At 40.7% G+C, this 22,452-nt stretch overlaps 1 long non-coding RNA gene across 4 annotated transcripts in view; it reads left to right on the forward strand.

Annotated features, from left to right (window-relative positions):
• LOC132598180 (uncharacterized) overlaps positions 1-22,452 on the forward strand; it is a 70,737-nt gene that overhangs the window by 25,490 nt on the left and 22,795 nt on the right. The window lies entirely within an intron of this gene.

A 22,452-nucleotide genomic window follows, 5' to 3' on the forward strand; every position in this document is an offset into this window, starting at 1 on the left:
TAACTGGGCTTGACTGCTTGGGCTGCAACATCAATCTCTCTTGCCATTGGTGCTCCTGTTTCCAGGTCTTCAGACCCGGATTGGAGTCTACACCATTAGCTCTCTGACTCTCAAGTCTTTGAGCTACATCACCAGCTTTCCTGGGCCTCCAGCTTGCAGACAGCAGATAGTGGGGCTTCTCAGCATCCATAATTGCATGAGCCAATATATTGTAATTAACCTCTCTCTCTCTCTCTCTTTATATATATATATATATATATATACTCACACACACACACAAAAAAAAAACTATAATATATAAAACAAAATTTTAATATATATAATTTTATATGTTATATATATAACAACAGTATATATAAATATAATATATAATATATATAATTTATATATAAATATTGGAAGATTTATCAGGGAAGAGATTCATTCTTTGGAGAATAAATGAAGAGGTTTACATATACAAATTACATATTTTGTAGACAGACTTTTTTAACCTACTGATAAAATTAACATATTTCGGTATAACCATTCTATACCAAGACTGTGCTAAAGGTCGCAAGATTTACATACAGGGGCAAGGTGTAATGTCATGGGAGTTTAAGAGAGAGATTTGATCTCTCTGCTGTTGGTGGTGGCAATGGTGTATTTGGGGAAGAGCAGGATTACAGAGGGTCTAGTGGTATTTAAGATATTTCTTGATTTTATGCAAGATTACAAGTGGCCACAAATTATCTGACACTGTTCCCATTGAATGTGGACTGGCCTGTGACTGCTTTCATAAGCAGAGACTGCCACTAGTGACACCCGGCCACGTCTGGACCAACCTTTTCAGAGGACTACTGGCAGCTTCCGCTTTGGTTTCTGGGCACCCTCAGTCGCCATGACGACCTTGGGTTAGCAAGAGAGGAGCCAAGGTGAGCCCAGCCCTCCCGCTGCTCTTGCCAAGGCACTAGGACATAAGTAAAGCCATCTTGGAGCTTCCAGATATGTTTAGCAACCTTGAACATCACCCAGCATCCCTTTTGATCCCATGTGCCTGAACTCCTGATCCGTATAACCACAGACTTCTCACAGAGCAAACACAAACCCTAACGGAATCATCTAGAAATAAATTCCAATGTCTGCCCTTGAAACAATTAGGTGTTTTTGGTACTGTCAGTCTAGTGCAAAGTATGAGCACTGTGGCTTGATTCAGTGTGGGATCTGCATTGTAAGTATCAGGACAGGAGAGGATGGGGGATCAGCAGGCACCATTTTCTTATTTTACACTTGACAAACTGTGCCTGAGAGAGACTGAGTGACCTGGCTAAGGACTCATAGGGATTAGTGGCAGAACCTAGAACAGACTTTGGATTCCTGACCCTTCTGGAGCTTTTTGCTGTACTGCATTGCCAGCCCCAAGCACGTGTGTGGCCACGTGTGTACAGACCCACTGCGCGCAAAAAGATTATTTGGTCTTAAAATTGTATAACTCATTAATTTAAAAACTATGTTACAAGCTGATTTCTAGAACCAAACAATCATTTTAACCACCAGTGTATACAGTAGTATGCTAGCAAATGTTTAACACCTGCTTCTCTGAAGACAAAAGAAGTCCTAATTTGTAGGATTTGCTAAATGCTATGGTGTAGGTGATCCCACTGTGGCCAAATTCAAGCTACCATTGCAAGGTTACCTGACATGAACTTGGGAGTTGGGTAGAGACGTACAGGGGCGAGCTGGCCCAGCACGCCAAGGAGGACACCACTTCAGGAAAAGTCAACATAAACACGCCTGTCTTAATTTGAAAGAGACACATCTGAAGTGATTACTCACAAAAGACTCTAAAAAATGAGTCACTGTATTGCTTCTTTGAAGAGCTGGAACTTTTAAGTACATTTAAATATTATTGGGGGAACAATATTTCAATTTACTTATAGCATATAAGTAATGAATCACTGCCAAAAACATTGATAGCCCTTGTGGACAATACTCACCAAATATTCCCCATGCTCCTCACGTTTCCCAGACTCCCTTGCCATTGGGTCAGACCCATGTGACAAGTTTAGACCAATGGCTTATGAATTGATGTGTGTAACCTCTGGACCAAGGTAGTCAAGGGCTGTGACTTCTCTGTCCTGCACAAAGCCTGGAGGCCAGAGGCTGAAGTGGCGGCATCACAGAATGAAGGGAGCCTGAATTCTTGAATCAATAAATGGAAGACAACACTGCTGACCCTCTTCAGACTTTGCAAGAACAAGAAAAAATTTTATGTGTCTAAAGCCATTGAGATTTGGGGGTTTGTTACGACACCACAGCAAGGATTATCTTGACTAATAAAGTTATAAAATCAACTTGAAAGCTAACTTCCTTTCCAAGGTACTTTTCATGTATTTGAACTGGTAGAAACAAGACGACGACATGACTTAGAAACAGAAGAATGAAAATGAGATAAAAATGAGCCTCCAGTTTCCTATTAACCAGCAACTGTTTCTGATGCTTTTTAATATGGGAATAAGGCTCACAGACTATTAGGAAGCCTTTTATATATAACATTAATTTTTTAATAGAATTTTTATTTATTTTTTAGTAAATTATTTTATTTATATTTGGCTGTGTTGGGCCTTCGTTGCTGCACACGGGCTTTCTCTAGTTGCAGCGAGCAGGGGCTTCTCATTGCAGTGGTTTCTCTTGTTGCAGAGCACAGGCACTAGGCATGCAGGTTTCAGCAGTTGTGGCACACGGGCTTAGTTGCTCCACGGCACGTGGGGTCTTCCGGGACCAGGGATCAAACCCGTGTCCCAGGCACTGGCAGGCGGATTCTTAACCACTGTGCCAACGGGGAAGTCCCTATAGCATTAATTTTTATTTGGAGGCCTAACCAATTTAAATTATAACAATAATGTTTATATGTCTCTTTTAGAGCTATCAAATCATTTTCATATCCTATATGAATTAGTTACTTCATTCATTTATTTATTCATTAAACAACTATTTATTGAATGTTTATGATATTCTGGTATGAGATGTTGGGAATATAATGGTGAGAAAAAAACAGCATAGACTCTGCTCTCACAGAAGCTGGAATCTGGGGGGTTACTCAGAAGTTAATCAAATAATCTAACAGTTTTTTTTTTGTTTGTTTTTTTGTTTTTTGTTTTTTTTTTTAATCTAACAGTTTTAAGAGCTTTGAAGGAAAAGCATGGGATGCTGTGAAAATGTAACAGGGGCATTTCTTTGATGAGTTAGTGGTTGAAGTGGTAAGACAAATAACATTCCTTTCCCTGAGGAAGTGATATTTGAATGGAAATATGAAGGATCAATAAGAATGAAAATAAAGAGAGAAGTAAGTGGGAAGAGAGTATTAGTTTCTTATGGCTGCTGTAACAAATTACCCCAAACAGTGACATACACGAACATAATTTATTATCTTACAGTTCTGGGGTTCAGAACTCTAAAATGGGGTCAGCAAGGCTTCATTCCTTCTGGAGGCTTCAGGGCAGAACCTGTTTAAGGGAAGGATTGCCTTTTCCAGGTTCTAGTGCCCACCATGTGCCTTGGCTCCTGGCCCTCTACCGCTCTGCTTTTGTGGTGTTGACTCAGAACCTCCTGCCTTCCTCTTATAATGACCCTGTGATCACATTGGGCCATCTGGATAATCCAGATAATCTTCCCATCTCAGGATCCTGAACTTAGTTACACTTATAAAGTCCCCTTTGTCCTATCAAGTAACATATCAATAGGTTTAGGGGATTATGACATGGACATCGTTGGGGGCCATTATTTTGTCTACCAGAGTGTGTGAGACAGAGGGAACAGCATTTATGAAAACCCAGAAGTATAGGGAGCTTGTCTCATTGCAGAAACAGAATGAAGTACTGTGACCAGAGTGTCACAGTGAGGGGGGGACACTGATCTGAGATTGGCCTGGAAAGAGATGCCAGGCTGGGTCCTGCAGAAACTTGGCACCTTAGCCAGCTCAGGCTGCTGTAACAAAATGCCATGGACTAGGTGGCTTAAACCACAGACAGTTATTTCTCACAGTCCTGGAGGTGGGGAGTCAAGATCAAGGTGCTGCCCTATTTGGTTCATGGTGAGGCCTCTTCCTGGCTTTCCCAGATGACTATCTTCTTTCTGTGTCCTCATGTGGTAGAGAGAACAAGAGCAAGCTCTCTGGTCTCTTCCTATAGTGACACTAATCCCACCATGAGGGTCCCACCCTCACGAGCTCACCTAAACCTAATCACCTCTAAATACCATCACACCAGGGGTTAGGGCTTCAACATATGAATTCTGGGAGGGACCCAATTCCCTTCATAGCATCTGTAAACTACTTCAAAGGTTTGGGTCTATGATTATCCTAGAACACTTGGAAATATCTCTGTTTACCAAGAAGAGATCAGCTAAATGCACTTTCAAGACTGTTTCTAGCCCTGAAGTGCTGTGGAATCCAAAATGTACCAATTAAAATTCATAATAATTCAATCTTGTAAAATGCAGATAATATTAGTATCTGCAACACAGAGTTGATGTGAAGACAGAAAAAGAACCTCATGTAAAGCATTTATAACAGTGTCGGGCACATAAGCAGCACTATATTAATATTAGCAATTATTCCCTAACTATGCAAAATGAAGTCTTATGGATCTATAAGGATCTATATTATAGTTACCTGTCTTTGTGGGATTTTTAAATGAAAGATGAGTGAGTTGGGGTGGGTGGAGGATGAGGAAGCAACACAATTCAGACTGAAAAAGAAATGGCAAGCTAGGGAGTATGAAACAACAACAAAAAACCCAAATAAAGTGGCTATCTAATTGTGTCCCTGGTGAATCCAGTTCAAAGGGACAAGACAGACTGAGTGCATAATAGAACAAATGAAGCACAGTTTGAAAATCTCTGGGAATTCTGAGACGTCTTAGGCTTCCCCTGATGGAGTTGAAAATTGTAGTGAGCAGAATGCTGGACCCACAGTGTATTATCAAAGGACAGGGACCACTTATTCAAGCTAGACACTTAGTGCTGTCACACTGATGTGACAGAGAGTGGCACTCAAGCACAGACACGGGGCCATTTTAGTCAAGATAAATATTCCTCTGTGTTGTAGTATATTCTGGGTTGAAATCTGCTAAGGCATACAGACATTGTTTTTAAGTTAGTCCAGAATGACAAATTTTCTACACAACTTGTAAGAAGTACTGTACTGCTGACTAGTAGGTAGGGCTTAATGTTGTTTGACTTTATACTGTCTTGGGTTGGGTTTCCCCAGAACAGACATTGGGACAAGGATTTGAGTGTAAGTAGCTTATTTGCGAGGAGATCCCAGGAACTGAAGTGAGGCAGGGAAGGGAAACCAGCCAGTATGGGGTTGGGGATGGGGGTGGGGGTGGGGGAGCTAAAGAGCAGATTTCTGCTGTGGGCACTGGGACCCAGCCCCCTGGAGCTCTCAGCATGGCACAGAAACCTCCTTAGGGCTGCTCTCTCCCCAGGGTACGTACACTCCCATCTGTTGTTGGCTGAGGACTGCTTGGGGGAGGGGAGGCCAACATTTGGGGGCCAAACCTTCTCTTCCAGTCCGAGAAAGGCCTCCTGCTGTGCTTGAGGTAGAAGCTGTAAGAACCTACCTACCGGACAGAAAGTGCCAAGAGGATACGGCCCCTGCTGTGTGGATCTCAAACTTAACATTCTTGGCATCTATGAAATATATTGAAATGTACCCAGCATGACTCAGACCTCTCTTGCCTACCCATGGATATCACTCTAACAATTTTCTCCTCTCTCCTCTGCATCATCAAAATTTCCCTCTCAGCTGGATATGGTTTTGCATAATTATAAAAACATGCCCTGCCATTTTTCCATCATGATCCCCTTCTCCCTCTAGTTGATGCCAGATTCCTCTCTTTCCATTTGCAGAAATCTCATTGAAAAAAATTTTTGTACTCTATGTCTATAATTATTTTCCTTTACTTCTGGAATCAATTAGAAACTTTTTTGCCCCAAAAATAGATTTTCAAAAGATCACCTGTGAAAATCAACAAAAAATAAGTAACATTGTATTTGGTTTGTTTAGTTTTGGTTGTTTTAACAGAGAAAGTAATGGTGCTGGTAATACACATAAAATCAGTCTCTTGCTGTTAAGTTTATACTGTATTTAGCAACTTATAGATAGATAAGTCAAGGTCATCAGTACCTTTCATGACAGCAAACCAAACGATCAATTCTCAATCCTATTTTACTAGGCTTGTTTGACACAGTTTTATATTCTCTCTTTTTTGATAAAATTTTTTTCCACTTGGACATCACATTCTCTTGGTTCCTCCCACCTGACTTGTTTCTTTTGCTGAAACTTTGCTGGTTCCTCCTTATCTCTCTGACTTCAAAATACTGGTGCATCCCCACCCTTAATCTCAGCCCTTTGACATCTTCTCTTTTCCATCTACTCTTTGGTGATATTTATTGGTTTAATGACTTCAAATACCATCTTTATGCTAATGACTCCCAAATTTATCAGCTCAGGATTGCCTTCATAACTCGTTTCCGTTCAAGTAGTTCTTACCTCAGGATGGTTATGCCCCCCACTCCCACTTTGAAAGATATTTAGCAATGACTGCAGACGTTTTTGGTTGTCACCACTGGGGGGATGGGTGCTACTTGCACCCAGTGGGTAGAGGACAGGGATGCTGCTAAACATCTAACAATGCACAGGACGCCCCACAACAAAGAGTAATCCAGACTCAGAGATCCACAGTGCTGATGGAGAGGACCTGCTCCATTTTCATTCATACGACAGCCATTTAAGGTGCCCATGGGATGTCTAACCAACATCTCAAACTTAACAGCTCCAAGACTCAGCTCTGACCAATGCATCCTTCCCCAGTTCAATTAAAGGCATCTCTACCTTTAGAATTGCTCAAGCAGAAAAAGTTGGAGTCATCCTTGGCAACTCTCCCAGCCCATAGCCAGCCCATCAGCAAGCTCTATGGCTCAGTCTTGAAATCTCCTTACCTTTATGCTATTACCCAAGTTCAGACCCATCTACTACCTGAACTATTGCCTGCATTTCCAAATATTACACCCCCTTCTCAGGTCTCCTGTAGTCTATCTGCAACCTGAAAGACAGTGGTCTACTTAAAATGCATGTGGAGTCAGGTCACATTTCTGCTCAACATCTTCCAATAACCTCTGGTATCACTTAGAGTAAAAGTCAACATCCTTTCAAATTAATTAAAGGTACATTAGGCTCATTGGCAAAACATGGAGCAGAAGACTTGCACACAGTTTCCAAGAGCATCGAATGGCAGAGCCACTTTGGAAAATCACTAGACATTATCTGGTGAAGGTGTAAATTAACACATCCTACAGTCCAACAATTTCACTCCTAGGTATACACCTGGAGTTGAGAAATTCCTGCTCTTGTGTACAGCAAGTTGCTCATAACAAAAACTGAAGACAAGCTAAATATACATAGATAGGAGAGTGGATAACCAAGTTCAAGTACAATAGAACATGAATGAATTCCAGCTATATCTGCAACATTGATGAATCTCAAAATAATACTGACAAACAAAAGCAAGTTGCAGATGAATTTATATATATACACACATACATATATACATGAAGTATATGTGAGTAAAGTGCAAAGGCACTTAAAAACTAAACGATATATATATATATCAACAGATATAGTTGATAACTGATAACAAAAGGTAAGAGAGTGAACAACACAAAATACTGGATACTGGTTACCTGGTTGGGGAGGCAAGAAAATAGGCTTTTAGATGAACACCCAGGGAGTTAACATCAAAGGTTTTTGTAATATTCAGTTTTTTGAGCTGGGTGGCAGATCCTCATGATATTATAATTTTTTAAACTATACACATATTGTATAGTGTGCCACATGCAAATATTTTTTGTACATTGTACTAGTATCAACTTCTATGGAATTAAAAGCAAAAGAGTCTTGCATGTATAACCCTTATATATTGGGTTAGCCAAAACGTTTGTTCGGGTTTTTCTGTAACATCTTCCGTAACGTTAATACTGCATCCTTCTAACCCAGAGAAAAGTCAACTGGTGAGTTTTAAACAACAAAAACCCAATATCACGAAACACTTCTTCACGTATTAGTTGTTACTTCCTTTGTAGCTATCATGGGACTTGGAAATGAATACAGGGAAGGCATTTAAAAATGGGACAGCAGTGGTAAAAAAATTTTTTTTTATAGTTAGTGTGCAGATCGTTTATAAGTCAGGGTTTGGGGAGGAAAATGGCACTGTTTTAGTTACCTATTACTGTGTAACAAGTTACCAAACACTTAGCAGCTTAAGATAACATGCCTGTATTATTTCAGTTTCTATGGATCAGGAATTTTGCCAAACCTTAGATCCTCTGCTTAGGGTCTCACAGGGCTGGAATCAAGGTGTGGACTGGGCTGTGTTTTCATTTGGGGACTCAACTGGTGAGAATTCCTTTGAAGCTCAGAGTTCATTTCCCCATGGCTGTGGGGTTGGGGTTTAGCTCTTGCTGGTTGTTAGCTGGAGGCTGTGTGCACACCTACAGGCTGCTTGCAGTTCTGGTCACATGGTCACTTCTCCTACGTGGCCACTTCCTTCATCAAGGAGAGGCTCTAGAATGCACCTGTTTTAGCGAGAAGAGTCTTACACAACATAATGCAACCACAGGAGTGACATCCCAACACTTTTGCCACATTCTCAAGAGGAGAAGATTGCACACAGGCAAGAACACCAGGAGGGGGGATTGTGGGGGGCCACCTTAGAGTCTTCCCACTGCACGGACACATGAAAAAAGATGATTGATTAGAGTTTAATGAAGGGTCTATTTACCAAGAAAGGTATGGGCAAGATTAAGAGTTGGCAACAGGGGATCTGAAGCACTCCAGGGCTACCAATACCAGGTAGACTTTATTACTCCCAGGCTCAGGGGAGGGCTAGGGGCTGGGAATACAATGGACAGAGAGGGCTGGATGCCCAACAGCGGGTGCAGCTCTGACCAGGGGGCACAACCACTGCCAACTTGTAGCCTAGAAAGGAGAGGGCAGGGGCATATATAGTCCAACCAGCAATTTTCAAAGAGTGGTGTGGGGATTCCTTGGTGTCCCCAAGCCCTTTCATAGCTATTTTCAAAAGTATTTTTATAAAAATACTGAGATATTTGTGTTGTTTTCTCTAATTTTCTCTTGAGTATACAGTAGAATTTTTCAGGGACTACATGATGTGATATGGCAACAGACTGAATGCAGAAGCAGATATGAGAATCCAGCTGCCCTCTATTAAGCCAGATATTAAGGAGATTTGCAAAAATGTAAACCTGTCAGTTTTATCACTAATTATTGTTTGTTTGGAAAAATATATTTTTCATAAAACATTTTAATTACTTTAATGTACTATGGAATTATTGTTATTTTTCAACTACATTAATAAGTTAATGTAAAAATTTCCAACAGATGTAATTTTTCTCTATATCATTTTCTATATCAATCTATTTTATCATATACCTATGTCAACAGATACAAGTTTTTCAGTTTTTATATCTAATATGGTAAAATCAATAGATACAATTTTTGTGTTAATTTCTAATATCAATAGATATAATTTTTATCTTTTAAGAGTTTCAGTGAGTCCTAAGACCAAAATGTTTGAGGCCCGTTGCCAAAATCCCATCCTTCCTCCACTTTCTGCTGTCCTGAGGGTGGTTCCCATTGGATGAACGAAAGTGGAAGCCAGGAGAGAAGCCATCAGCTTGGTGGATGTAGTCACAAAAGTCAGACTTCCTTTTGACTCTTTGGGTCTTGAGTAACTCCCATCCTTATCTCCCTCCTCACTTCATACAGCTTGGCTCTGGGCCAGCTCTGATCCACTCTAGTGCTTGTTCTGAGTCAGAACTGCAGGTCCTGGAAAAAAATATCTTATTCAGACCCCACAGCTCCATCTGCCCAGCATGAACACTTGGATGACATGGGATAAAGTCAGACGACCAGGCTTTGCCCCTGTCTGTATTAAAAACCTTTCAAGACTCTTCCACTTCGGTTAATTTTTTTTCATTTTTTGAATGGAAGTATGGTTGATTTACAATGTTGTATTAATTTCTGCTGTACAGCAAAGTGATTCAGTTATATATGTGTGTGTGTATATATATATATTTTTTAAATATTCTTTTCCATTATGGTTTATCATAGGATACTGAGTATAGTTCTCAGTTATTTTTAGTCCATGGTCTTCAAGAAAATTCCTGATAGCTTTTATAAGTCCCTTGAGATTGGGAAAGGTTAGAGGGATTTTGACCACACATAAATAATTGACCTACTGATATATATTTCTGTCTCCTCATAGATAGTTGATTTAAGTCAGTGTACAGGGCCTGATTTGTTCTGAGATAAATGATGAGGCAGAATTTCTGAATCTACACCACTGATCAGAGTTTTCCCTTTAGGTCTCAGGGCTCTCAGTATTGGCCTGCCAACTTCCTCCCTCTCCCATGAAGGTTTGCACACATATGGTGGCTTATCTTAGTTTGTACCTTGCTGTCTTAAGTCTCTCTTTTTTCTAACTTGTTGACTTTGATGACGTGATGTTCTGTTCTCTGCATCTTAGAAGAGAAGGATATTCAGGTGGCATAAGTGACTGCTCTGTCATGAACCAAAGATGGTGCACCACAGGTGATGTGCCAGAATGAATCCAAATCTTGCCTCTTATGATACAATGTTGGACTTCTGCTTTCAGAATTAGAGAGCAACTGGAACTTGGTGGAAAAGAAACATAAAGCAGAGATTGTAGAGGGACTGATTGGCTCTCTGTGATGAAGTGATGAAGACTCAGATGGTTGAAAATAGTGCTTTGTAGGCCTAGAGGATCAACTAGGACCAAAGAATGGGGCTCAAACCTTTCACCACAGCTCTCTGTCAATGAGAACTTGCTGATACCAACCAAGCACTGACTAGATGGTGCTTTCCTTGTTATTTGTAAACTTCTGTGGGTATCAGTCTCACAGATTTTCTCATGGTCTTCACACTCTCTCTTGATTATTTTTATCTTGTATATTCCATTCTATGAATCTTTGTATCTGAATCTGACCTTGCTCCTGTTCTTCTGTTTTTTGACTTTTTTTTGCCATCTCATATTGATTCATTATTTGGATCTTGGTATTAATAACTCACGGTTAACTATAAGGCAACAGTAGAAAAGTAGTTTCTACAGAGACTTATAGCGACAAATCTAGCTTCTAGCTCAAGATTCTAGCATCTAGCTTGTCACAGGCATTCCACAAATATTTGTTGAATGAATGAATAAATGAATCAAAAATAGCCTTTAAGCTTCCATAACATGCACAAAACCACACATTTTTAGCAATACTCATACATTTTTATAACATAATTATCAGCCATATTAGCTTGAAAAGAGAGCATAAACATGTATGTGTGGATATTTTTGATATGTTTGAAAATAATATGCAAAGCAGAATATATACAAAGCAGAATAGAAGGTGACACAGACATCTGCAGGTCAGTGCAAAAAAAAGTGTTACCAGACGAAATGTACAAATGATAAACATTTTCAGTAAAACATGTTAATAATAAAGCATAAGGTACATTTAAATTGTACAAGTAATATTGTACGTTATATTTAAGAGATGTTTGGGTCAATTTATAGCTTGGCACTCAGAAATGGGTACCTGCCATCTTCAAGATTCAGTTTTTATGGCATGAATTCCAAGAGAAACAAGTATAATTTTATATTTTGTCTCTGTTCTCTTTTTAGTTATAAAATAATTTCTTCCAAAGGGATAGCGAGACATCAAGACTTCCCTTCTTTCAAGTTTTCCTGGCTATAGCAAATGGGTATCTGAGTGGCTAACATCCTTTCTGTGCCTTGGAAGACATCACAGTACTTTTTCCCCTACTGAGCATGGACTTATCAATACAGATTTCCAGGTAGCTCTTTGGCTGAGCTTACCTGACATCTTCAACTTAGGTCATTTCTTACTTCAGAAAAAATCTCATTTGCCAAATAGCAGCCTCCATCTCATTGCCATATATATATATTTTTTAATAAAAGTGACTTTTCTCTTCTAGACGGCCATTTTACCAAACATTGCCCAGTTCACAGGGTTCCAGTGAGGTCTTCGGAAAAGTTTTCTTTATTTGGGGTTAGTTTAGTTACTGACACTGCCTGATGTCAGGAGTCATTCCTGGCTCCACTGAGGCCCAGAGTCAAGATGTCCACCTGTCGGGGGAGAGAGCAGCAGAAAGAGCACCCAGCTGCGGCGACACAGGTTTATCTGGGCCCATACATGGGTCCACCTTCCTGCTTCTTGCTCTACAATGCACTCCTGGGCTTCAACTTGCTAGTGATTCTCTTGGGTGCAAGCTTCCCAAAGGCTATGGCCATGTCAGTCATGCTCACCACTGAATGCTCAGTTCCTGGAAGTGCCTGGAATAGTGTGCTCATGAATGACAGAGGAAGGACAGAAGGAAGGAAGAGAGGGAGGGAGGGAGGGAGGGAGGGAGGGAGGGAGGGAGAGAGGGAGAGAGGGAGGGAGGGAGGGAGGGAGGGAGGGAGAGAGGGAGGGAGAGAGGAAGGAAGGAAAGAAGAAAGGTTGGCTAGCTGATTATCCACTCTTGGTGCCCTGTTTCTCTGGTTTGGACATTCTGGATTCCTTTGCCATTATTATTCAGTGAATATAATTCCATCCCCTGTCCGCTTCCCCTTGCTTGTCCTGACGTCTGTTTGTCCCCTTCTGGCTCTTGATTCCTGCTCTAGTGGCCATATACTGTCTCTTGACACTCTAAGGATTGTGGGGTTTTTTTCTCTAGACATAAAAATGCATTAATTAGATGCTTTTTGCCTGGAGTAACAACAAACCCTGGCTCAATTGCTTTAAACAACAGGAATGGCCAATATCTCATGTAACAAGAATTCCAGAGGCAGAGCAGCTCCGGGTGTGATCTGATTAGGGCTCTGCCTCTGCTCTTGCGGTTCTCATGGTTCTGCCTCCTCCATGTTGGCTCTTTCCTCCCAGTGTCTTCACTGGTCATAACGGAGCCACCTGCTCATGTAGAAGAACCCGAACCCTGTGCTGGGTCTAGACCAATCAGCACCTCTTTCCTGGGGTGAGGGAAGCCCATGAACCTGAACTTGAAGCTGGGAACTCCAAGAAAATTGAAGTCACGTTAACAAGGAAGAAAGGAATAAGTATTGGGAGAGAAGCGTCTTAGTTTTGGTTACCCCAGAAGCAGATCCTAAAACAATGTGTAACTAGTTTATTTAGGAGATGAAACCAGGAAACACCAGGGAAGAAGGGAAGTGAGAGAAAGAAGGGAGGGCACACTGTAGATCAAGTTACAAGAATGGTCAGTGAAATTCATCAGGCTGGGGTCAGTGTGGCTATTTCTCAGAGTTACCCCACCAGGTTGTGCTGGGGTTTCCTCCAGGGGTACTTACACCCGGCACCTCCTGTCTGTGCCCCATGAGGCTTAAAGAAAGCCCTCTGGCAGGGAGCTGTAGGTGCTTCCAGTAAAAAAAGTGCCTACAGGATGTGGTAGGAGCGCTGACAGCATCTGCTCCAGCAAACAGCAGGGTTTGCCACCGACACCAACTGTTTAAATTTGTAATTTCATCCTTAGACTTTTAGAACAACAGGGCCAGCCCCCAGACTAATCTAAAATAAATGCAATCTTCATCAAACCATGTGCCTTATAAACATGAACAGTTGTTCCAACTGAGCCGCAGAGATTTTTGGAATGAATTCTGTGTTCCTGATTACCCTTGAGACTCAGATGTCAACTTCGAGAACAAGTGGTGGCAGGGGTGGGCCTGTGGGGAGGCCTGCATCAGATGCTTTTTCATTTTTAATTCTTTTTTATAACGCTGTATATTTTTTAACAAGGCATAACGTTTTCAAAGGAAATATCTTTTTAAACAGGAATGACAAGTAGCTCTAAGAACTTTTTAAAAGAATCACTTTTAAAAAATTAAGACGATATTGTTAGAGCAGTTTAAGGTTCACAGCAAAATTTAGGGGAAGGTAGAGATTTCCCACATACCTCTGACCCCACGCATACATAGCCTCTCCCATTAAGAAGCCCCCCACACCGAGTGGTACATTTGTCACAATTGATGACTTACACTGACACATCATAGTCACCCCAAGTCCATAGTTCACATTACCACTTACTCTTGGTGTTATACATTCTATGGGTTTGGACAATGATGTATCCATCATTATGGTACACAGAGTATTTTTACTGCTCTGTTCACCTCCTTACCCCTAGCTAACCCCTGGCAACCACTGATCTTTTGACTATTTCCATAGCTTTGCCTTTTCCACAATGCCATACAGTTGGAATCATATAATATATATCCTTCTCAAATTTCTTTCACTTAGTAATATGCATTTATGGTTCCTCTATGGCCTTTTCATGGCTTGGTAGCTCATTCCTTTTTACTCCTGAATGATGTTCCATTGTATGGATGAACCACAGTTTATTTATCCATTCACCTCCTGAAGGACATCTTGGTTGCTTCCCATTTTTAACAATTATGAATTAAGCTACTATAAATATCCACGTACAGGTTTTTATTTCAGCTCCTTTGGGTAAATACCAAGAAGCATGATTGCTTAATTCTTTCAGAGTATACTTATTCTTGTAAGAAACTGTCCAAGTGTCTTCTAAAGTGGCTGTTCCATTTTTCATGCCACCAGCTGTGAATGAGAGTTCCTGTTGCTCCACGTCTTCACCAGCATTTGGTGTTGTCAGTAGTCTGGATTTTGCTATTCTAATAGCTGTATAGTGGTAGCTCATAGTTTTAACTAGCATTTCCCTGATAACATATGATATGGAGCATCTTCTCATATGCTAATTTGTCATCTATATATCTTCTTTGGTGAGGGGACTGTTAAGGTCTATGGGTCCATTTTTAAAATCAGTTTGTTTCTTATTGTTGATGTTTAAGGGTTGTTTGTATATTTTGGATAACAGTCCTTTATCAGATGTGACTTTTGCAGATGTATTCTCCCAGTCTGTGGCTTGTTTTCTTATTCTCTTGACAACATCTTTCACAGAGCAAAAGTTTTTAATTTTAATGAAGTCTAACTTATCAATTCTTTCTTTCTGGATTGTACCTTTGCTGTTATATCTAAAAAGTCATTTTCATACCCAAGGTCATCTAGGTTTTCTCTTCTATTATCTTCTAGAGTTTTACAGTTTTGCATTTTACATTTAGGCCTACAATCAGTTTTGAATTAATTTTTGTGAAGGGTGTAAGGTCTGTGTTTAGATCCTTTTTTTTTTTTTTGTATGTCTTGTTGTTCCACCACCATTTGTTGAAAGACTATCTTTACTCCATTGTATTGCCTTTGCTCCTTTGTCAAACATCAGTTGACTACATTTATGTGGGTGTATTTCTGGGCTCTCTACTCTGTTCCATTGATCTAGTTGTCTACTCTTTGCTCAATACCACACTGTTTTTACCACTGTAGCTTTAAAGTAAGACTTGAAGTTGGGTGGGTTTGATGTTCCAACTTTGTCCTCTTTCAATATTATGTTGGTTATTCTGGATCTTTTGCCTCTCAATATAAACTTTAGAACCAATTTGTCAATATCCACAAAAAAACATGCTGGGATTTTGACCAGGATTGCACTGAATGTATAGATCAAGTTGGAAAGAAGTGACTTCTTGACAATATTGAATCTTCTTACCCATAAACATGGAATATCTCTCCATTTATTTAGTTTTTCCTTGATTTTGTTCATCAGAGTTTTATAGTTTTTCTCATATAGCTCATGTACATATTTTGTTAGATTTATACCAAAGTATTTCATTTTGGGGGGTGCTAGTGTAATGGTGTTGTGTTTTTAATTTCAAATTCCACTTGTTTATTGCTGGTATATAGGAAAGTGATTGGCTTTTGTATATTAATCTTGTATCCTTCAACCTTGCTATTATCACTTATTAGTTCCAATAGGTTTTTGTTGATTCTTTTGGATTTTTTACACTGACAATCATATCATCTGCAAACAGTTTTATTTTTTCCTTCTCTCTCTATATGTGTGTGTGTATATATATATATATATATTTCCTTTTATTGTCTTATTGCATTGGTTAGAACATCTAGTATAATGTTGAAAAGGAGTGGTGAGAGGAAACATCCTTGCCTTGTACCAGATCTTAGTGGGAAAACTTAGAGTTTTTCACCATGAAATATAGTTATGGATTAAGTATTAGCTATAGAGTGTTTATAGATATTCTTTATCGAGTTGAGGAAGCTATCCTTTTGCATTTTTTTAAACTAGAAAAGTTCAAATGGAATGTCTCTGTGGGGAAGGCATAAATAAATGTGAAATAAAGAGGATTCATTTCAGTATTGTGATGGACTGAATTGTGTCCACCCCAAATTCATGTTGGTGTCCTAACCTTAGTACCTCAGAGTGTACCCTCATTTGGAAATAGGGCTGTTGCAGGTGTGATTTGGTAGGGTAAAATGAGGTCATTCTGGAATGAATGGGTGAGCTCCTACTCCAGTATGACTGGTGACCTTATAAAAAGAATAAATGTCCTTATAAAATGAATATATGTGTGAAGGGACAGACACACACAGCGAGAAGGCCATGTAAACGTGAAGACAACGATGCAGGAGTTAAGCCTGCATCTATAAGCCAAGAAATGCCAGCAAACTGCCAGGAGCCAGGAGAGAGGCAGGAAGCAAATTCTCCCTCAGAGCCTTCAGAAAGAACCAACCTGCCCATACCTTGATCTTGAACTTCTAGCCTCCAGAACTGTGAGACAATACACTTCTGTTATTTAGAGCGCTTTGTTATGGTAGGCCTAGAAAAGTAATACAATAACTGTGAAATGTTTACGATGATTTCCTTTAAGAGCGAGTGTAATTGCTACTCAAGATTTCTGAGAAAGGTTGTTCTGTTAGATGTGAATGAATGTTTGTGGTCCTGGTCTCTTAGCACCAGTGGTAAATCACAAAGATTTGGGTCACCTCATCCTAGTTGCAGGCATGAAGGAGACCATGTAAATGTATATTTCAGGAATTAGTCAGACTTATCCAGATTTTTCAGGACAAAAATCACTACAGGAAAAAACTGCTGTAGTGGGCTTCCCTGGTGGCGCCAGTGGTTGAGAGTCCGCCTGCCGATGCAGGGGACACGGGTTCGTGCCCCAGTCCGGGAAGATCCCACATGCCGCGGAGCGGCTAGGCCTGTGAGCCATGGCCGCTGAGCCTGCGTGTCTGGAGCCTGTGCTCCGCAACGGGAGAGGCCACAACAGTGAGAGGCTCGCATACCGCAAAAAAAAAAAAAAAAAAAAAAATTGCTGTAGTGATTGCTGGAGACTTTCAATAATTTTCTTCAATAATTTTGTATTGTAAAGCCGTATAACCCTTTCCTTTGTGTGTCTGATAGTCACTTATAACCTGTTTGTTTAGTGAGGTCAGTTAGACTAGGGTTAGAGAAGGGGTGTGAGTGACAGAGGGGAAAGACTTAGTCACCTTGTTGGGAAAACTGGGATACTGAATGGGGAGTGCGGTAGATGGAATTACAACTCTGTGATTCAGCTCAGTTTCTGTTTTAAAAGGAGCCCTTCAACAGTTTTGCAAACATTATTCCAAGCTGCCATTCAATAAATGTTTTTGCAAAATTTCATGTGCATATCAAGTGCATTACTCTGGATAGAGAATGCATTGTTTTCAGCAGAGGTTCAAAGCAAACTATAAAAAGTGATGTCGACAATAATTTGAAAAATCACTTTGTCAAGTAGGATTGGCTTTTTGAAATTACATTAAAGAATCTTTATTGTTTATTTTATTTTTATAATATTGAAATACTCTGCACCAGCCAGTGCTTTACATAGCTTATTTTTAATACTTTAAAGGCACTCAGGTGGTTATTATTGTTTCTGTTTTGCAGGTGGCAAATCAAAGGCTTAGAGAGGTTAAGTAATTTGCCTGAGATCACAAAGCTCATACAGGGTCAAGGACTCATATCTGGCTCTGTCTTGCTCCAAAGACTCTGTTCTTATTCTAAGTCTCCCGCCTCTTTATTTGATCATAGTCTTTTATTTGAGTTTCATTAAAGCCAGTTGTAAGCACCAATTATGGTAGGAGGCATTCTTACATGGTGTAGGACTATAAACAAAGTAAGCTCTAGATTCTTTCCAAATTCCAAGATTCTGCAGTACTGTGAGAAACCTAAGAAATTCTTTGGGTATCAGGGCCTTAAACAGAATGAATGGAAGTCCTTCCCCTTACAGAACGCCTGCCAATTGCAGCCAGAGCAACTTTTCTAAGGCATGAATCCGGGGATCACGTGGTTCCCTTACTTAAAAGTCCCCCATGGCTTTCACCTGAACTGCAAAATCTAGTCTCCTTGCCCTATTCCATGAGCCTTAGAGAAGGAGGGAGGGCGTTATTAATAATTAAATTGGGCTAAAGAGTGGTAACTGGGGTTACTTGGGGCCAACCTGAACGTCTGGTCATTTTCCCTCAAGTTCTACCTGTTCTGTCCTCACCTCTCCCACTTCGTGGCCCTTAAACCTCCCTGCATCCCCCGTCTTGGCTGCACGGGCCCAATTTCTGGGTGGTGAACACAAGACTGCTTGTTTCTGTCTCAAGGAGTTGGCTGTCCTTCTGCTTGGAATGCTTTCCCCAGACACTCACAGGCCTCCTCCTATCTCACTGTTGAGACCTCAATTCAAATATTTCCTCCACAAGAGTGGTCACCGTGCGCAACCAGGGTTCCATGTCCCTGCCCCCCACTCATTCTCTCCCATCGCAGCCTCTTTCATCTTCTTCCTAGCACTCAGCACGTGTATTCCTCTGCAGATTCATTGTCTGAATCCCTCCACCAACAGACAAGCTTCTCCAGGGCGGGGACTTCATCTTGTTCACTGCACAGAATGTAGCAGTTTCTCAAAATACACATGTTGGTTATCTGGCTGCCTTTAAAAGAATGGCAGCTATTAAGATATCTTTCCTGTCTGTAAGAGTAGAGATGCTTTTGTATAGAGCATAAGGATCTGGGCCTGTCCACCTCTCCATCCTCGCTAACCACCTAGCTCCTGCCAGCTCTGGCCTTCTTACAATCCCGCCTGGAGGGACTTTCCTCCCTCTTTCATTATTTCTTCTTCTTGTCCTGGGCCTGCACCTCCACTGGAATTTCTTCACTTCTCTAGACCATGCCCTCATGGTATCCTACATTTCTATTATCCCAACAGCCATTGCACTTTATAATCTTTATCTGGTTAATTGTCTCTTCTCTGTTAGACTATCAGCTCCACCCAGAAGGGGTCATTTTCTGTATTCTGAAATCTGGGGTGTTGTCCATGGCATTGTACTTGCTTACTGAATGAATGAATACAAAAACATGCAGATCTCTCAACATATCTGCTTCACTCTGGCACTCTCTTAGACTTTTACATCTTTGCCTTTATCCTAAAAATATAACAGTTCCACACTCCAGGCATCAGCACCAGATTTATCACCACCTCCTGATTCATCCTCAATTTCTAGATGTTAGGAGATCCTGCTGCCCACAGCATCAGTGCTAAGCTAAAAATCTTCAGCCTCTTATTAGCTCTCAACATCTAATGAGTCACCACATGTGGTACTTGTTTAAAACTGTCTTGCTTTTTTCCATTGCCTGGTGCCAAATATCTGCTCTCTTGTCCCTTTAACAGAAAGTCTCCTTATTGCCATCATTATGGTCAAAATTGGTGAGTACACCTGCTGTCAGATTTTAGTGGATCTCATGGTGTGCAATCAGCTGTTGTTTGAGCTGTCTAATTTCAGCATTAGAATACTGGTAGATCACATTCTGCTTGGCACAGGGCAGCAGATATGTGGTTCCAGAAGCAAGTTAGATGCCCCAACTACCTCTGAATTAGTAAGATGCTGAAATCAAGATTATGGGCATTAATGTACCCTTAACCTCAGCTAGCTGTACACCAAATGATAGTGGAGGATGCATGTGAAACAGTGAAAACTCTGTCATCACTCTTTCTTATTTGTATTAAAGATAGGGCTTCTAATTCTTTAAGGATGTTTGTATATGCACAGAGACCATCCATCATCGTTCCTGTGGAGACGCCGTATAATAGGAGCCCTGGACCAGGACTTCATGAGGTCAGATCTCAGTCCCCACATGCTTGTTATGTGGCCCAGGGTAAGTGTCAGTTTCCTCGATTGCAAAGTGCAGATTATAGGAGTAAACAATTTATAGGGCTGCTGTATATGTGATGTGCTTCCCCTGTACTACGGCTTATATCATCCAACTCCTCTTCTTCATCATCATCATTACATTCTAGTCTCTACCCAGTCAACAAAAGCAGAGAAACATCCATCTGGTAGATCTTTTTTGTGGCAAAACAAATTAAATTTTAATTACTACCAACATCACACCTGTATTTGGCCTAGGACAAATTACATTCGGTGGAGGAAGAAATGATGAAAGTACCTCTTCACATTTTAAAGCTGTTTAAAAAGTCATTACAATAAATTGTCCTGCTATAATTCATGTCCGTGTTCTATTTTTGCTTACCTGTCACCCTTCCTCCACACACTATTTTGGCAGATCATCATCAACTCGTGGTTTACTGCAACTGCTTATAGGTCTGTACAAAAGGAGGTCTGAACTAAAGGAGGTTTCTGAATACTTTTTCTTTTTAAGAAAACTACAGAAGTAACCCATACTAGTTGTAACAAATTTAAAGAATATAACAGAATAAAAATTGTAGCCTAAACAAAACAACAATTTAAAAAAAAACCCTTTTCCATTACAATCCTAATTCCCAGAAATTACCATGGATATTCGAATATATCCTTTTATATCTCTCTGTCTGTCTCTGTCTCTCTGTGTGCTCACCCCTAAAAATCAACACGTCACATTTTATCTGTGACTCAGGGCCCAGTTCAAATGGCATCTTAATTTCCTTGATTGTTCAGATAATTACTTCTGTAAGTAAACCTAGGCTCCCTGAAGTCTTTATATCTATCTTTTAAAAATGCTATTTCTAACTTTATATTTTGTGTTTTGTTTACACACTGATCTTCCCTGCTACACACAAACTTCTTGAGGATAATATATGAGTCAAGATTCATCCTGTTGTAAGAGATAAAATCACAGCTTAAGCAAAACAAGATAATGTATTAACTCAGGACACTGAGTCCAACAGGCTTCAGGCGTGGCTGGTCCAGAGCCTCCATCTTGCTCCCTCCTGAACTTTGCTTTTCTCACCTTGGCCTCATCCTTCTCACAGGCTTTTTTTCACATCATTTTCACTGAACAATTCCTTTTGAAAGAGCACCTCTTTGCTCATAAATCTGGCAAAACAGTTCCAAATAGGACTTTTTTTTTTTTAATTAATTAATTTATTTATTTTTGGCTGCGTTGGGTCTTCGTTGCTGCACGGGGGCTTTCTCTAGTTGCGGCGAGTGGGGGCTACTCTTGGTTGCAGTGTGCATGCTTCTCCTTGCGGTGGCTTCTCTTGTTGCGGACGGAGCATGGGATCTAGGCACATGGGCTTCAGTAGTTGTGGCACGTGGGCTCAGCAGTTGTGGCTCACGGGCTCTAGAACGCAGGCTCAGTAATTGTGGCACATGGACTTAGTTGCTCCACGGCATGTGGGATCTTCTCGGATCAGGGCTCGAACCCAAGTCCCCTGCATTGGCAGGCGGATTCTTAACCACTGAGCCACCAGGGAAGCCTCCCAAACAAGACTCTTTTTGGTCTATCTTAGGTAACTGTAAGCCTGTCACACCAGGTAGAAGACAGGAATGTGTTGAGTGACCGGCCTGGGTTGTGAGCACTGTCTTAGGCCTGAGTACGTGCAGGAGAAGAAATCAGAAATGGATGCTGGGAATCCAGAGACATGCTGGTGACCAGGTCCTCATCTGACTCACCCTTGGGTCCTCCATGATTCTTAGATGGTGCCTTGGTGTGCACTTGCTCAGTACTCAAATATTTGCTGAGTGAAATGACCACATCCTTTAATTACTTTCCACCCAGTAGCAGGTGAAGAGGGGGCAGTAACCTTTCTTCAGGTATTTTGAGCTCTTTGAGGTCTGTTAACAGAATTAAGAGGGCCAAGTTTTGCTGTTTAGAATTGTTTCCTTAAAAGAGTTCCATGAAACTGATTTTATGTAAAGGGAAAAGAAAGCTTAAGGGAAAGAGATGCCTGTATCTTGTACCAAAAAGTGGAGAGAGAAAGAGGTATTTATCTGGGTCTCTAAAACTTCAGATTGATTCCCCGTACCCCTCCTGCTTCCTTGTCCCCTTGCTCTGTGCCAGGATGGCACCAACAGCTTCCTTTGCCCTTTGGTTCCCAGCTGGCTTAGCTAACAAAAAATCAAGGGCAGGAAGTGAGCAGGGTGGGGTGTGTGTTCCTCTAACTTCTGCATTGCCAGTCATTGCGGGTTGGCTGCAAGAAACCAGAGTTTGTTTCATAGATTTTGATA

Source organism: Globicephala melas, chromosome 11 (genome assembly GCF_963455315.2).
Source record: "Globicephala melas chromosome 11, mGloMel1.2, whole genome shotgun sequence".
NCBI classification, from domain to species: domain Eukaryota; kingdom Metazoa; phylum Chordata; class Mammalia; order Artiodactyla; family Delphinidae; genus Globicephala; species Globicephala melas.